Genomic DNA, 18302 nt, shown 5'->3' on the forward strand with positions numbered 1-18302 from the left:
TCCAACTTGAAGGAGCAGGAGCAGTTTTGCCTTGAAGAATGGGCAAAAATTCCAGTAGAGACATACTCCAAGAGACTTGCAGCTGTAATTGCTGCAAAAGGTGGCTCTACAAAGTATTGACTTTTGGGGGGTGAATAGTTATGCACGGTCACGGTTTCTGTTTTTTTTGTCTTATTTGTTGTTTGTTTCACAATAAAACATATTTTGAATCTTCAAAGTGGTAGGCATGTTGTGTAAATCAAATGATACAACCCCCCCAAAAAAATCAATTTTAATTCCAGGTTGTAAGGCAACAAAATAGGAAAAATGCCAAGGCGGGTGAATACTTTCACAAGCCTCTGTAGGTATATGTCCAGTGCCTTCAGAAAGCATTCAGACCCCTTGAATTTTTCCACATTTTGTTACGTTACAGCCTTATTCAAAAATTGTTAAAAATCCTCAGCAATGTACACACAATACCCCATAATGACAAAGCGAAAACAAGAAACAGAAATACCTTATTTACATTAGTATTCAAACCCTTTGCTATGAGACTCGAAATTGAGTTCAGGTGCATCCTGTTTCCATTGATCATCCTTGAGATGTTTCTACAACTTGATTTGAGTACACATGTGGTATATTCAATTGATTGGACATAATTTGGAAAGAAACACACCTGTCTATATAAGGTCCCACAGTTGACAGTGCATGTCAGAGCAAAAACCAAGCCATGAGGTCAAAGGAATTGTCCGTAGTGCTCCGAGACAGGGTTGTGTCGAGGCACAGATCTGGGGAAGGGTACCAAAAAATGTCTGCAGCATTGAAGGTCCCCAAGAACAACGTGGCCTCGATCATTCTTAAATGGAAGAAGTTTGGAACCACCAAGACTCTTCCTAGAGCTGGCCGCCTGGCCAAACTGATCAATCGGTGGTGAAGGGTCTTGGTCAGGGAGGTGACCAAGAACCCGATTGTCACTCTGACAGAGCTCCAGAGTTCCTCTGTGGAGATGGGAGAACCTTCCAGAAGGACAACCATCTCTGCAGTACTCCACCAATCAGGCCTTTATGGTAGAGTGCCCATAAGGAAGCCACTCCTCAGTAAAAGGTACATGACATCCCGCTTGGAGTTTGTCAAAAGGCACCTAAAGACTCTCAGACCATGAGAAACAAGATTATCTGGTCTGATGAAACCAAGATTGAACTCCTTGGCCTGAATGCCAAGCGTCACGTCTGGAGGAAACCTGGCACCATCCCTACGATGAAGCATGGTGGTGGCAGCATCATGCTGTGGGGATGTTTTTCAGCGGCAGGGACTCGGAGACTATTCAGGTTCGACGCAAAGATGAACGGAGCAAAGTACAGAGAGATCCACGATGATAACCTGCTCCAGAGCACTCAGGATCTCAGACTGGGGCGAAGGTTCACCTTCCAACAGGACCACGACCCTAAGCACACAATCAAGACAACACAGGAGTGGCTTCAGGACAAGTCTCTGAATGTCCTTGAGTGGCCCAGCCAGACCCCGGACTTGAACCCGATTGAACATCTCTGTAGAGACCTGAAAATAGCTATGCAGCAACACTCCCCATCCAACCTGACAGAGCTTGAGAGGATTTGCAGAGAAGAATGGATGAAACTCACCAAATATAGGTGTGCCAAACTTGTAGAGTCATACCCAAGAAGACTCAAGACTGTAATCACTTCTAAAGGTGCTTCAACAAAGTACTGAGTAAAGGGTCTGAATATGTATGTAAAAGTGATTTTTCAGTTTTTTTTATTTGTATAAATTAGCAAACATTTCTAAAAAAAAATGTTTGCTTTGTCGTTATGGGGTATTGTATGTAGATTGATGATGGGAAAAATACAATTTAATACATTTTTGAATAAGGCTTTAACCTAAATTTTTTTGGGAAAAAGTCAAGGGGGTCTTTGCGAAGGCACTGTCTGTCTACATTTTATAAATGTTTTGTAGGCCTATGTCTAAACCACAACAGTCTAGAGAAATATATCAGGTGATCTAGATGTACATCCTGTTTTAAAATAAATATACAGTATATAAACTATCGGTCAAAAGATTTAGAACACCTACTCATTCAAGGTTTTTTTTTATTTTTACTGTATTGTTGTCACGAGTTGCTAAGCCAGAACCCAGAAGCAGACCAGGACAAGGTAAGTTGAAACGAAGGTGAGTGTTTATTACAAATTCAAGAGTGATGCTGAATAATCCAGGGAACAGAGCGGGCGGCGTTGATTAGTTGTTGGGGGTGCAGTGGTTGATCCCATCCTGGGTCGGGCAGCCGCCGACCACCAGGCAGAGGTTGGATGAAGGTTCCGGACGGGTGACTGCAGATGGAACAAAACGGGGGTAAGTAAGCAACAAACCAACAAGGTGCAAAAACAACAAAACTAACGCTAGGCTCTAAGACTGATACTCTGGTAAACCTACTGTTCATGGCTAACGATCCGGCAGGGAATGGATGTTAGGCCAGAGCCTAAGAAGGGTGATGATCAGGACCAGGTGTGCAGATTGCTGATGGGATGCAGGTGCGGAAATCAAGAGAGCTCCCCGGAGCGTTCCCGAACCCTCGGGAAACTGGAGATCACGAACAGAAAAACTAGTCACCAGACAGGACCCGACTCAGACTGCCGGGATCGTTACAGTACCCCCCTCCGACGAACGCCACCGGGCGGACTCCCGGAGCGCCAGGATGGAGGCGGTAGAAGTCACTGATGAGGTCAGCATCTAGGACCTGTCGCCGCGGAATCCAACTCCTCTCTTCAGGACCATACCCCTCCCAGTCCCACGAGATACTGGAAACCCCGGCCCCGCCGTCTGGAATCCATGATGCGACGCACCGTGTAGGCAGGACCACCTCCGATCATCCGAGGAGGAGGAGGAGGAGGCGGAGGAGGCAACAGAGGACTGAGGAAAACAGGCTTGAGGCAGGAGACATGAAAGGTGGGATGGACTCTGAGCGTCCTCGGGAGTTTGAGTCGAACTGCCACCGGATTGATCACCTTCTCCACCACAAACGGACCAATGAACTTCGGTAACAACTTCCTAGACTCAGTCCGTAACGGAAGATCCCGTGTGGCCAACCAGACCCTATCTCCGATGGAATAGGTGGGAGCGGGGATCCGGCGACGATTCGCCTGGAGCTGATACCGGTCCGAAACTCTAAGGAGTGCCTTTCTGGCCCGATGCCAGGTCCGGTGGCAACGACGAATATGGGCCTGAACAGAAGGCACTGAGAGCTCCTTCTCCTGAGAAGGGAACAGGGGAGGTTGGTAGCCATACAGGCACTGGAAGGGAGACATCCCAGTGGCAGATGTAGGGAGAGTATTGTGGGCATACTCAACCCAAGGCAACTGAGAGACCCAGGAGGTGGGGTTGGAAGAGACCAGGCAGCGTAGCGTGGATTCCATCTTCTGGTTGGCTCTCTCCGCCTGACCATTGGATTGGGGGTGAAAACCCGATGTGAGACTGACTGTAGCTCCAATGGCCAAACAGAAGGACTTCCAGACAGCAGAGGTAAACTGAGGGCCACGGTCGGAAACGATATCACTGGGCAAACCGTGGACCCTGAAAACCTCCCTAACCAGGATCTCGGACGTCTCCGAGGCAGAGGGAAGCTTGGCAATTGGCACAAAGTGGGCGAACTTGCTGAATCTGTCCACGATAGTCAGAACGACCGTGTTCCCCTCAGAAGCGGGCAACCCAGTGACGAAGTCCAGGGCCAGATGCGACCATGGTCGCCGGGGAATAGGAAGGGGGTGAAGTAGTCCAGAGCTGGGCCGATTGGTACTCTTATTCTGCGCACACACTGGACAGGCAGCAACAAAACCCCGAGTATCCTCGGCCATGGCAGGCCACCAAAAAGCGTCTGCGAAGAAACGCCATTGTCCGAGCCACGCCAGGGTGACAAGCCATCTTGCTGGCGTGGGACCATTTGAGGACAGCAGGACGAACCGACTCAGGCACAAACAACCGACCGGGTGGACCGTTACCGGGACCGGGCTGAGTCCGAAGGGCCGCCAGCACCTCCTCCTCAATCTTCCACATAACTGCTCCCACGACGCAGTTCCGGGGAGAATTGTCTCGGTCTTGGACCCACTCTCCTCCGTCTTGGAGAACATCCGGGACAAGGCGTCCGCCTTGCCGTTCTTAGATCCAGGTCGGAACGTCAGGGAAAACTTGAATCGTCCGAAAAACAACGCCCACCTGGCCTGACGGGAGTTGAGACGTTTAGCCGATTGCACGTAAGCAAGATTCTTGTGGTCAGTCCAGACAATAAACGGTTGCTCCGCCCCTCCAACCAGTGGCGCCACTCCTCCAAGGCAAGTTTCACCGCGAGAAGCTCCCGGTTACCCACATCGTAATTCCTCTCCGCAGGCGAAAGGCGACGAGAGTAGTAGGCGCAGGGATGGAGTTTACTGTCCGTGGAGCATCGCTGCGACAGGATGGCGCCAACTCCCACATCAGACGCGTCCACTTCAACGACGAACTGACGGGCCGTGTCCGGTTGAGAGAGAATCGGTGCGTTGGTGAATCGCCTCTTCAAATCCAGAAACGCTCGATCCGCCTCCGGATTCCACTTGAAGGTCCTGATACTGGAAGTCAAGGCAGTTAACGGAGCGGCCACACGGCTGTAATCCCGGATGAATCTGCGGTAGAAATTCGCAAACCCCAAAAATCTCTGGAGCTGCAATCTCGTACCGGGCTGGGCCCATTCCAGAACCGCTCTAACCTTCTCCTGGTCCATCCTAATCTCTCCCCTGGAGATGATGTACCCGAGAAAGGATGTCGTGTGGGCGTGAAACTCGCACTTCTCGGCCTTCACGAACAGGCGATTCTCCAACAATCGCTGCAGAACCTGCCGGACGTGGTCGGAAGGTTCCTTCGAGAAGATCAGAATGTCATCCAGGTAAACAAACACAAAGAGACCGATCATATCTCTCAGGACGCCGTTTCACCATACTCTGGAATACCGCTGGAGCATTGGTCAGTCCAAACGGCATCACCTGATACTCGAAGTGACCCATCGGTGTATTGAAACCCGTCAACCACTCGTCCCTCTCTGATCCGGACCATGTGATACGCATTGCGTAGGGTCTAGCTTGGTGAACACCGTAGCACCCTGTAAGGAGTCGAAGGCAGAACTCATCAAGGGCAGGGGATACTTGTTCTTGACCGTGATGTCATTCAACCCCGATAATCAATACACGGTCGAAGAGAGCCATCCTTCTTACCCACAAAGAAGAATCCTGCCCCCAGGGGTGATGACGAGGGACCGAACGAGACCAGCAGCTAGGGACTCCTTGATGTAGGTCTCCAAAGCCTCACGTTCAGGTCGGGAGATACTGTATAACCTTCCCTTGGGGTAGACAGCTCCAGGGAACAGGTTGATGGCACAATCATATGGTCGGGTGGGGGAGGGAGTGACAGAGCCTTCTGCTTACTGAAAACTTCCCCCAAATCGTGATATGTCTCGGGAACCAGGGACAAATCTGGGGGTTTAGCCTCAATCACCTGACTGGGAACCGAATGGGGGCAGGCAGTCTTGAGACAGTTAGCATGACAATCAAGGCTCCAACTCGTTACCTTGCCCGTCACCCAATCGAACGTGGGATTGTGTTCCTTCAGCCAGGGGTATCCAAGGACCAGAGGAACATGGGAAGACGGCAGAATGAAGAATGAAATCATCTCAGAATGATTCCCCGACAACCGCATCTTAACCGGTTCAGTCCTCATCGTGATACGTGCCAGACTACTGCCGTTCAGAGTGGTCGCCTAATGGCTTCCGGCAATTGCTCCTTGGAAAGCCCCAGCTGTTCCACCAACTCGGCATCAAGAAAGCTTCCATCGGCACCTGAATCGATAAAAGCGTTAATCGCTAAGCTCTGATTCCTGTTCACAAGGGTAGCCGGGAAGCGGGGTCTGACAGAGGTACTGAGAGGTTGAAACTGGCTCGCTAAAAGTCCTCCCAACTTTAGCGAGCCGGGCAGTTTGACGACCGCCGGGAACAAGTGGAGATGTAATGTCCCGAGCTACCACAGTAGAGGCAGCAGTTGGTCTTACGTCTATGTTGACGCTCCTCCTTGGTTAACCCGTGCCGCCCCACTTGCATGGGTTCAGAATCGGGAGAGAGGACCTCTCCACTAATCCTTTGTGGTGGAGAATGATCGACGTGTTCTGGTCCACCACCCGACCCGACTGGGAACTGAGAAGCTGATCGATTGGACGGACCCCATTGCTTCTCCCTCCTTCGCTCTCGGACTCGATTATCCACCCGAATAGACAAGGCTACCAAGCTGTCCAGGTCACTAGGCTCCGGATAGGAGATCAACTCATCCTTGAGCTGCTCCGACAGACCCTGGTAAAAGGCCGCTTGCAGAGACTCCTCGTCCACCCACTCTCCACAGCCAACGTCTTGAACTCGATCACGAAGTCGGCCACGCTACGCAGTTCCTTGGTGAAGCGAAAACAGGCGCCTAGCTGCGTCCCTCCCTCGGACGGAATGGTCGAAGAGCTTCCTCATCTCGGCCGTGAACCCCTGGTATGAAGCCATGCAGGGGTCTTGTCGTTCCCAAACGGCTGAAGCCCACTCCAGCGCTCGACCACGCAGCAACGCAATCACAAAGGCTATCCTAGCCTTGTCTGTGGCATAAGAGTAGGGCTGTAGATCGAACACTAATCCACACTGCATAAGGAAGGAACGGCATCTTCCCAGCTCCCCCTCATATTTATCCGGCGCCGGAACCTTGGGCTCACGGAAGGACACAGCTCCAGAAGCGGCAGGCGAGATGGGTGAAACCGGTAGTGGATCCTCCACCGGAAACTTGCGTTGGTTCTGGACCTCCGTCAGACCGGTAGAAAGGTTCCGAACTGACAACGCGATCTCCTGTAGTACCGTGCTATGATGGCCCAACATCTTCTCCTGATGGGTAATGGCATGGCGAACAGAGTCCAGGTCCGCTGGGTTCATTACTGGCCGGATCGTTCTGTCACGAGTTGCTAAGCCAGAACCCAGAAGCAGACCAGGACAAGGTAAGTTGAAACGAAGGTGAGTGTTTATTACAAATTCAAGAGTGATGCTGAATAATCCAGGGAACAGAGCGGGCGGCGTTGATTAGTTGTTGGGGGTGCAGTGGTTGATCCCATCCTGGGTCGGCAGCCGCCGACCACCAGGCAGAGGTTGGATGAAGGTTCGGACGGGTGACTGCAGATGGAACAAAACGGGGGTAAGTAAGCAACAAACCAACAAGGTGCAAAAACAACAAAACTAACGCTAGGCTCTAAGACTGATACTCTGGTAAACCTACTGTTCATGGCTAACGATCCGGCAGGGAATGGATGTTAGGCCAGAGCCTAAGAAGGGTGATGATCAGGACCAGGTGTGCAGATTGCTGATGGGATGCAGGTGCGGAAATCAAGAGAGCTCCCCGGAGCGTTCCCGAACCCTCGGGAAACTGGAGATCACGAACAGAAAAACTAGTCACCAGACAGGACCCGACTCAGACTGCCGGGATCGTTACAATTGTAGAATAATAGTGAAGACATCAAAACTATGAAATAACACATATGGAATCATGTAGTAACCAAACAAGTGTTATATATTTTATATTTGAGATTCTTCAAATAGACACCCTTTGCCTTGATGACAGCTTTGCACACTCTTGGCATTATCTCAACCAGCTTCATGAGGTAGTCACCTGGAATGCATTTCAATTAACAGGTGTGCCTTGTTAAAAGTTAATTTGTGGAATTTCTTTCCTCCTTAATGCGTTTGATCCAATCAGTTGTGTTGTGACAAGGTAGGGGGGTTAGCCCTATTTGGTAAAAGACCAAGTCCATGTTATGGCAAAAACAGCTCAAATAAGCAAAGAGAAATGACAGTCTATCATTACTTTAAGACATGAAGGTCAGTCAATACGGAACATTTCAAGAACTTTGAAAGTTGCTTCAAGTGCAGTCGCAAAAACCATCAAGCGCTATGATGAAATTGGCACCCATGAGGACCGCCACAGGAATGGAAGATCCAGAGTTACCTCTGCTGCAGAGGATAAGTTCATTAGAGTTACCAGCCTAAGAAATTGCAACGCAAATAAATTCTTCACAGAGTTCAAGTAACAGACACATCTCAACATCAACTGTTCAGAGGGGACTGTGTGAATCAGGCCTTCATGGTCGAATTGCTGCAAAGAAACCACTACTAAAGGACACCAATAGTAAGAAGAGACTTGCTTGGGCGAAGAAACATGACCAATGGACAATTTGTCTTTTAGTCTGGAGTCCAAATTTGAGATTTTTGGTTCCAGCCGCTGTGTCTTTGTGAGACGCGTTGTGGGTGAACGGATTATCTCAGCATGTGTATTTCCCACCGTAAAGCATGGAGGAGGAGGTGCCTGAGTGGCACAGTGGTCTAAGGCACTGCATCGCAGTGTTAACTGTGCCACTAGAGATCCTGGTTCGAAACCAGGCTCTGTCGCAGCCGGCCGCGACCGGGAGACTCATGGGCGGTGCACAATTGGCCCAGCGTCGTCCAGGGTAGGGGAGGGAATGGCCGGCAGGGATGTAGCTCAGTTGATAGAGCATGGCGTTTGCAATGCCAGGGTTGTGGGTTCGTTTCCCACGGGGGCCAGTATAAAAAAAATATGTATTCACTAACTGTAAGTCGCTCTGGATAAGAGCGTCTGCTAAATGACTAAAAATGTAATGGTGTGGGAGTGCTTTGCTGGTGACACTGACTGTGATTTATTAAGAATTCAAGGCACTCTTAACCAGCATGGCTACCACAGCATTCTGCAGCGATACGCCATCCCATCTTGTTGGCGCTTAGTGGGACTCTCATTTGTTTTTCAACAGGACAATGACCCAACACACCTCCAGGCTGTGTAAGGGCTATTTTACCAAGAATGAGAGTGATGGAGTGCTGCATCAGATGACCTGGCCTCCACAAGCCCCGACCTCAACCAAATTGAGATGGTTTGGGATGAGTCGGACCGCAGGAGTGAAGAAAAAGCAGCCAACAAGTGCTCATTTACATTTTACATTTTCGTCATTTAGCAGACGCTCTTATCCAGAGCGACTACAAATTGGTGCATTCACCTTATGATAGCCAGTGGGACAACCACTTTAATATATTTTTTTCTTCTTTTTTTTTCTTTGGGGTGGGGTAAGGGGGGGTAGAAGGATTACTTTATCCTATCCCAGGTATTCCTTAAAGAGGTGGGGTTTCAAGTGTCTCCGGAAGGTGGTGAGTGACTCCGCTGTCCTGGCGTCGTGAGAGAGCTTGTTCCACCATTGGGGTGCCAGAGCAGCGAACAGTTTTGACTGGGCTGAGCGGGAACCTGTGCTTCCGAGAGGTAGGGGGCCAGCAGGCCAGAGGTGGATGAAAGCAATGCCCTCGTTTGGGTGTAGGGACTGATCAGAGCCTGAAGGTACGGCGGTGCCGTTCCCTCACAGCTCCGTAGGAAAGCACCATGGTCTTGTAGCAGATGTGAGCTTCAACTGGAAGCCAGTGGAGAGTGCGGAGGAGCGGGGTGACGTAAGAGATCTTGGTGAGGTTGAACACCAGACGGGCTGCAGCGTTCTGGATGAGTTGTAGGGGTTTAATGGCACAGGCAGGGAGCCCAGCCAACAGTGAGTTGCAGTAATCCAGACGACTATGTGAGCTTATTACAGTATTATAGACACTATGTCTTGGGATTCTCTATGCTCTTCTATGTAGAAGAACCTCTTACATATTAATGACTCTTCTGTAGCTTGTCAGCCTCATGGCGCAAAACATGATACATGTGCATCTCCATTTAAAAGGGGTTAGAAGTCCAAAATGCGGCAGCGTTACAGTGGGACTCATTGGGTTAATGATATATACACATTGATTCTTGAAGAATATAACTTATAAATGCATCATGAGCTTGATTCAACTGACGTACCCCGTCATTGAACTGTCGACCAACATAACCAAACACTGTATAGCCTCAAAACATGGTTAAAACTACAATTTTGATATCATGGATGGTCAGTCCTTGCAACCATAGCTCGGTCTATGAATTTCAAAGTGTTTACATTTCTCTAGGACCATCCTTCAGCTTTTTAATTGTTTGAACTGCAGATTCTAGATTTAACCTCTATACAGGGACGGTTGCTGCTCAATATGTGATATGTGACTGTAATGAATACTCAGGGAGAAAAAGGTGTAGATTCACGGGCAGAGTGCGGCAGGTATTTATTTCGCCTTCGCAAAAGGCAGGAATCGTGGTCACAGGCAGGCAATGGTCATACACAGGTAGGCAAACATAATACACAGGTAGGCAAACAGGCAGGAAAATCAAAAACTAGGACTGAAGGCTGTAGCTGGTTCTCACAAACGAGCTATAAAAAGGCTTAGTAGAGTCAAAACAAATATCTCACAAGGCACAATCAGTAAGAACTGAACTAAATAAGGAGCTGATGAGACCAGGTGAGTAACTAACACAGGTGAAATCAATGAACAAAAATGAAAGACAGGGCTACGTTCAAGAACACAAAGAAACAGGGCTACAGTACAAGAACAAAAGGTGAACTAAGAAAACAAATACAGAATCCCCCCAAGGGAGGGCTCCTGACGACCCAACGGCACCGGAGGGTGGAGTGGGCGTGTGGGGGAGCAGAAGCGGTCCGGCAGGCTGGTTCGACACTGTCCCCTTCGATGTCCAATGGTGGGGCGCACTGCGGGGTTGAGACTGGAGGATGAAGAGGACTGTAGGTGACCGGGTTTTAACAGACGGGGTAACTGGAGGCGGTACGTGACAGGGTTGATGCGATGGGTTATCTTGAAGGGACCAATGAAGCGAAAACATAACTTTTTGCAGGGGAGGCAGAGCCGGATGTCTCTGGTAGAGAGCCACACACGCTGTCTAGGGTGAAAGAGTGTGTAGGTCGGCGGCGTCTGTCGGCAAAGCGTTTCTGGGTATTAGAGGCTTCCTGCAGATGCCGGTGAGCGGTGTCCAATACCCGCTCCCTATGCCGACAGCTGAGACAGTACCAGGCTCCGCCTCCCAGGGAAACATGGGGGATGGTAACCAAGAACACACTGAAACGGAGTAAGGAGGAGGGATGAATGCATGAGTGAGTTCGAGCGTATTCGGCCCAGGCCATATACCGACTCCAGTCGTGGTGGAGAGGCAGAACATTGTTGGCGGAGGTACTTCCCTATTTCTTGGTTCAGGCGTTCCGTCTGCCCGTTGGTCTGGGGATGGTACCCGGAGGAGAGGCTGAGGGGCGACCCGCAGTCGGTCACAGAAGGCTCGCCACACGGGAGACAAACTGGGGCCCACGGTCAGAGACGATGTCCTCCGGAATCCCATTCAGATGGAACACCTGTTGAAACATACACTCAGCAAATTCCATGGCATTATGTAAATGAGGAAGAGGAACCAGACGACGCATTTTTTTTTAAACGGTCTACTATGAAAAAGGGACGGTGGTGTTCCAGAGGATTCAGGAAGGTCTGTGATGAAGTCAACAGCTATGTGGGACCAGGGTCTGTGAGGGATTGGCAAAGGTTGAAGCTTACTGGAAGGGAGATGACGAGGCTTTTGGGTTGGGCGCAGACTGGACAGGAGAGTACGTAATCCCTGATGTCGGATGCCAGTGAGGACCACCAGAATTTACGGGCTAGAAGTTTGGTGGTTCGTATAATGCCCGGATGTCCTGACCCCAAGGACATGTGACACCATTGCAACTGTTGGGGTCTAACAGCTGCTGGTACGTAACTCTTCCCAGCTGGTGTCTCAGGAGGAGCCGGGTCTGAGGTTAGGGCTTCCTGTATGGCAGAGTGAACCTCCCACTGTAACGGTCCCATAATGCAAGAGGAAGGAAGAATGGGTGTAGGGTCTGAGTTACTGGTCGGAAGGTCAAACTGGCGGGAGAGAGCATCAGCTTTTACGTTTTTCTTTTCAGGGATGTAAGTTACATGAAAATGGAAGTGTGTAAAGAAGAGAGTCCAGCGGGCTTGTCTGGAGTTTAACCTCTTGGCCCCTCTGATATATTCCAGATTACGATTATCTGTTAGGACGAGAAAGGGATGTTGTGCGCCCTCCAATCAGTGGCGCCACACCGAGGGCCAGCTTGATGGCGAGGGAGTTCTCTGTTCCCCACATCATAATTCCTCTCAGCGGGGATAACTTCCTGGAGAAGAAGGCACAAGGATGTGATTTGGGAGGTGTTCCCACCCACTGAGAGAGTATGGCTCCTACTCCGGAGGCATCAACCTCCCAGGGTGAAAGGAAGGGTCGGATCAGGTTGGTGAAGGACGGAGCTGAGGTGAAGAGGCGTTAATCAATACATGGATCGAAGACCATCGTCCTTTTTCCAGCAAAGAAGAAGCTGGACGAGCCGGGAAGAAGAAGAAGGACGAATGAAACCGTTTTGGAGTGCTTCATCAATGTAGTTCTCCATTGCCTCATTTTCCAGGATAGATAGGGGGTAAACACGGCCCTTCGGGTGGGGACACTCCAGGGAGTAAGTCAATAGCACAGTCTCCTGGGCAATGTGGTGGCAGAGTGGAGGCCTTGATTTTGCTGTACTGGGCGTATTCAGATGGTATGGTGGGGTGGCTCTGCAGAGGCAGAGTCCTCAATGGTGGTGGTTCTGCAGGGTAGGCTGAGACAACTGGTGAAGTAGGTAGAAGACCAGGACAGTAGTTCACCTTGTCGCGATGGCAGGGTCGTGACGACAAAGCCAGGGGTGTCCGAGGATGAGTGGTTGTTTGGGGGATGAGAGTTCCATGAGTTGAATGGTTTCGGTGTGGAAGACTCCAGTCTGGAGGGTAACGCTCTGTGTCAGGTACGTAATGAAGCCCGTGCCCATTAGCTGCCCATCCAGGGTGTTAATCCTTAAGGGAGGGGTGACAGGTGTAAGATCAATGTCAAGCTCTTGTACTAGCTGGTGATCGATAAAACTACCTGCTGCTCCCAAATCTATCAAGCCCTCTACGTACTTCGTAACCCCCTTCACGGTTATCAATACTGGGATGGAGAATTGCTTCTGGGAGATATTTAGAAATACAGACCCACCTACCTGCATGGCAGCGGAGGGACCCTTCTCATCTCTCCGTGGGGGGCGAACAGGGCAATGGCTGAGTAGATTATCTTTCCCTCCACAGTATAGGCAGAGCACTTCTTGGATCCGCCTTTGACGTTCGATACACGGGTGAGGAGCATGACCCAACTGCATGTCTCTGGAAGACTCGGGCGGGATGACGGAAAGAGAAGGTTTTGGGTTCCTGGGTGGCAGAGTTCTTCGGCGGTGATGAGGTGGTCGATGGAGATGGACATACGAATGCATTGATTTAAATCCTGAAGGTCACCTCTACAGGCCAGCTCTGCCTGAAGTTCCCTGTTGAGCCCCTCTTCGGTAGACAGTAAGTAAAGCAGCCTCCCTGCAGCCATGGTGCGGAACTCGAGGGCATACTCGGCAGCTGAATTGCGTCCTTGTTGAAGGTCTATGAGGAGGTCCCCTATACGACGACTGGAAGGAGAGTGATCGAATACCTCTTTGAAGAGGGTGTGGAAATGGGTCTCGGATCCGAGTTCTGTGCTGTTGGCAGTCCATATGGCGGTGGCCCAATCCAGGGCTTTGCCTGTGAGTAGAGACACATCAAAATCCACCCTGCTGTTGTCGGTGGCGAAGTTGGTGGGGTTGTGCTTAATGTACTGTATATACCAGGCTTATATGTGTTGTGTGTGCTATAGCCTGGAGACGACATTACACAAAGAAACACTTACCTTGATAAAAGCCCCCAACCTAAACATGTGGCTTTCTTTGGAACCAAGTTACATGTTCCTCAGTACACAAAAATGCACAGAACAGAAACTAGCCATACCTTGCGGTGTTGGGCACATCAGGTCTTTGACACATTCACCCACTCCCCTGCTGAAAGATCAGCCACAAAATGTTGCCACCATTGTAACAGGTTGAAATCAAGCCCTGGTCTCCAGAAGTGGAATTCCTGGTATGGTGGTTCTAAGGTTGGACTACTCCAAATCATGTTGGCTCTGAAACACACACAAGCTTTGCAGGTCCATCAACCCATTGAAATACCTCTCAAACACCCTACACTAACATGTGGTCAAGAGAGAACCTTCATAAATCAGCATAATGTTAATAATCTATTTATTGACACTTTATGTAGTGTCCTGTAATACTAAGTTTGAAGTGAGACACCTTCGGTCATTCATAACACATCCATAAAGACTCTATATCGCATGACGCCCGTACTTAATTTAAAGTCAGACAGGAGTGTGATTAGTGTAGCTTGTCCCTGAGCTGGCGGACGAATGGTGCTTGCCTCTGCCTGCAGGAGGTACTGCATGTTGGTTCCAACCTTCAAAGTAACAACAAAGAATGTTAGCAGGTCTGTTAGGAAATGCCTTTGTCACACCATCTGGATAAGGGCATTTCTGTGCTGCGCCAGAAACTCCATTCGATTCGTATTATCACATTCCTCTTTAATTTACAAATCTCATGATTTGACTATGAGACGGGATGTATCTAAGGGGATTTTTATTTAGCTGAGCCTGCTAGCTAGCTAATTACATTTCGGCTAGTTAGCAATTGCTGTAAAGTCACCGAAATTATTTGAAATAACGACTGAGGTAGCTAGAGTATGTAATCTAACTCAACACTTAACTACTACAAACTAATTTAAATTCCAATAAATAAATGTTAACTTGTTTTTCGCTGTCGAGTTGGCACCACAATTGGGCATTTGATTTACAAACTCATCACATTATCAGCGTCTTGTTAGCAACACAAAAAAAGTACTTCCGGGTCATGAAATTTTGAAAAATTTAAAAAGTGCCCCCCTGTATTTATTAATGATATATGAAAAATAATTGTCTAAGCAGTAACATATTTGTTCATATTTCAGTGACACTTGCATTGAATGTGGGTTTTAAAACATGTTCCATGGTCATATAAATGACCCCATTGTGAATCACTGGAATACATATTGGCTTATAGAGCAAAAACTGTTCTGGGTGCCGCAGTAAAAGTATTGTAGGGAGTACTCAGTAGGGTCTGTAGAATGTATATATGGTGTCATTTCATGGGGCTCTGAATAATACGGAGTGTTGCTGGCCTTTTACTCCACCCATTCCATTGGTGGCCACAATGCTGAATCACTCGACATGGAATACATAATCATCACATGTATTTTGTGTAGCTCAGTTGGTAGAGCATGATGCGTTTGCAACGCCAGGGTTGTGGGTTCGATTCCCACGGGGGGCCAGTATGAAAATGTATGCACTCACTAACTGTAAGTCGCTCTGGATAAGAGCGTCTGCTATATGACTCAAATGTTAAATGTAAATGTGCGATTACTGCACTACAGAAAAAACCCTCTTACCAAACAACAATGTAGGGCATGGGCAACTACACTAAAAATGTCAACTTTGTTCGATTTTTCACAGACCTCAAAAGTCTTCCCCTGATGTGGTTTAAGCATTGTTGTGAACACATAAAATCAAATGTTGTTGTTTTTCCACCAAAAAAGTGTGAAAAAACTAGGGGAAAACCTGAAAACAATGGGGGAATTAAAAACCTGGAAAAACTAAACTGAGAAAATTGAATTTTGGAAAGAATACTAAAGTAGGCAAAAAATATAAACTCACCAAAGTGTTTTGCTTTGCAGGACTGCAATTTAGAGTGAGTCACCCTGCAAATCAAATCAAATCAAATGGTATTGGTCACATACACATATTTAGCAGATGTTATTGCAAGTGTAGCGAAATGCTTGTGTTCCTAGCTCCAACAGTGCAGTAGCATCTAACAATTCACAACAATACACACAAATCTAAAAGAAGAAACCCTCCATTTGTGATGCCTCAATTTAATATGATGTAAGGCCTTTAGCAAGCAGTGCTTATGCCACCCTTTATAAAGCACAGGTTTATGTCATATTTGACATATTGGGTTATGTCACACAGTTATGCCACATTAATGAACCCTTTATAAAGCATGACATTATAGATGATTTGTAACACATTTATGTAGTGTTCATGAAGGCGTTATGAAGCCTTTATAAGCTGCATTTGTCATTTAAAGCGAGACCGATATTCCTACCTAAATAAATGTGTATTTTAACAGAGGGTCTAGCACATTTCTCCTATTTGTCTGCCTCTTCAGTCCAGGATGCATTGTATGGTGCCGTTGCGAATGTTAGACTCCACTCTGAGGCAAATCGATCTGCAGGTTGAACATGGTGAGATTGTAGACTCCTAAAATAGTGCAGTTTGTTTAGGCAATTTTACACCCAGCCCATAGAAAGAGCATTGCATTGTGGATTTTGTAGTCGACTTGAGCTGAAACAGATTTCCACAACAATTTTCACATGATGCTACCAACCTTATAATAATGCCAAAATGAAACATTAGTTTAAAAAAAACTATTGTTCTCACATATTAGTGTTATTTAACACTGTAAATTATAGGAATGAAAGGTTTTGGGTGGATTTTCTAAGAAAGGCTTTGAACCCCCTGGAGGGCCTGTGTTACAAAATGGTATCTGTTTTTCTCTATATGGTTTCCTTGACGCTGAAAATATCTAATTTTCCCCAGGTGTTGGTGATCATTTGCATATCACACCATGGCAGACGTTTTATTAAATTAAATCTCACAAGTATAAGAATCAAGTGAGGAGCTGAGTTTAGGAGGTCATCATGGATTAAAAATAGTCTGTCTCCATTTTGGATTTAGAATACATGTAATCAATGTATTATTTTGAATTTGAATGTAACAATTTAAATGTGTGCATGATACAAATTATAATATTGTTTGATTTAGGCTATGAATGTTGTCATCAGGACAATGTAAAGCTGTCTATATTGGTGAGTATACTGTAGATGTGGGCAAAACTATCAATGAATCAACAAGTCAAGGAATTATCCATTTAGGTTGTTCTTTGTGATTTCATTGTTTTAACTTATATGTAAACTACAGTAGGAGGATTTGCTCCTCTTCTTCAAACATTGACAGCACATCTTTACTAACTCCCAGGACCATGGAGAACTCTACTCACTTCAAGGTCTTTAGGCTTGCTGCATACGGTGATATCGGACAATTGAAGTATTTCTACTGTGGTATCTAAATAATGATGCTAATTATGCTGTGAGAACAAGGAGTCCGCTTACACTGTACTTTGATTATAAAGGTTTATTATTTCAAAAGATTTCTGCGTAAATTTACAGACATCTGCACACATCTGGAGAACAACGGACCCGATCTAATATGTTGTTACTCCCCGTCCTTTGTTTTAACCGTGGTATTTATATCCTATGCCCTATGTAACATAATATGGGTGTTTTCCCATAAACCAATCCCAGGAGGCCACCTAACAGACTTCCTCTAACACACCATTTGCAAACATCAACAAAGTCATAAACTGTTTAGACACTACACTACTTTGCTGTGGTAACTGTATTATATTTTGTCATCATTCTTGCCAATGCTTTCCTTATTGGAGTTATCTGCATTGAAAGAAGCCTTCATGAACCCAGAACCTATGTATCTGTTTCTATGTGCTTTGTTTGTTAGTCAGTTGTATGGGAGCACTGGTTTGTTTCCTGCTCTCATGTTTTACTTGCTCTCTGACACACATTATATTTCCCTTCTTTATTGTTGTCTCCAGATTTATGTGGTGTACACATACGTTCTAACAGAATTTAGTAATTTAGAAGTTATGTCCTATGACAGGTACATTTCTATTTGTTATCCTCTACAGTATAACAATGTTATGACACCTAAAATAATTTGTGGCTTAATTCTACTCTCCTGGGTGTATTCTTTTTTCATCAACGCCATCGTTATCTCCCTCAGTTTGCGACTGCAATTTTGTGGTAACGTTCTAGACAGTTTATTGTGACAACTACTCCGTAGTCATGCTTGCATGTTCAAATACTACGCTGAATAACATATCGGGTCTTGCTAGCGCTTTGCTAACTTTTTCTTGTACTACATTTCCTACCATATACTCATATGTAAGCATTCTACAAATAAGTTTACAATCTTCAAAAGAGACAAAACAGAAAGCATTTAACACTTGTACTCCACATATAGCCTCTTTGCTGAACTTCTCCCTTTGGCTGTTTAGTTTTGATTCTACAAGGCAGATATGATGCTGCACATCTTCCAGCTATACTTCACTGTATTTTATTAGTTTATTTTCCAATATGTCCACCACTTTTCAATCCTATTATGTATGGCGCAAGAATGGTTAAAATCAGGCAGGCTTGTAAAAAGGTACTAGGCCTTTACTCTAAAACATAACCTGGTTGTAAT

General features: G+C 47.1%; 1 pseudogene; it reads left to right on the forward strand.

Annotated features, from left to right (window-relative positions):
* Positions 1–17414: 17414 nt before the first annotated feature.
* Positions 17415–18263, forward strand: LOC121568205 (annotated as a pseudogene).
* The last annotated feature ends 39 nt before the right edge of the window (positions 18264–18302 follow it).

This window comes from Coregonus clupeaformis, unplaced genomic scaffold (assembly GCF_020615455.1).
Source record: "Coregonus clupeaformis isolate EN_2021a unplaced genomic scaffold, ASM2061545v1 scaf3888, whole genome shotgun sequence".
Lineage (NCBI taxonomy): Eukaryota > Metazoa > Chordata > Actinopteri > Salmoniformes > Salmonidae > Coregonus > Coregonus clupeaformis.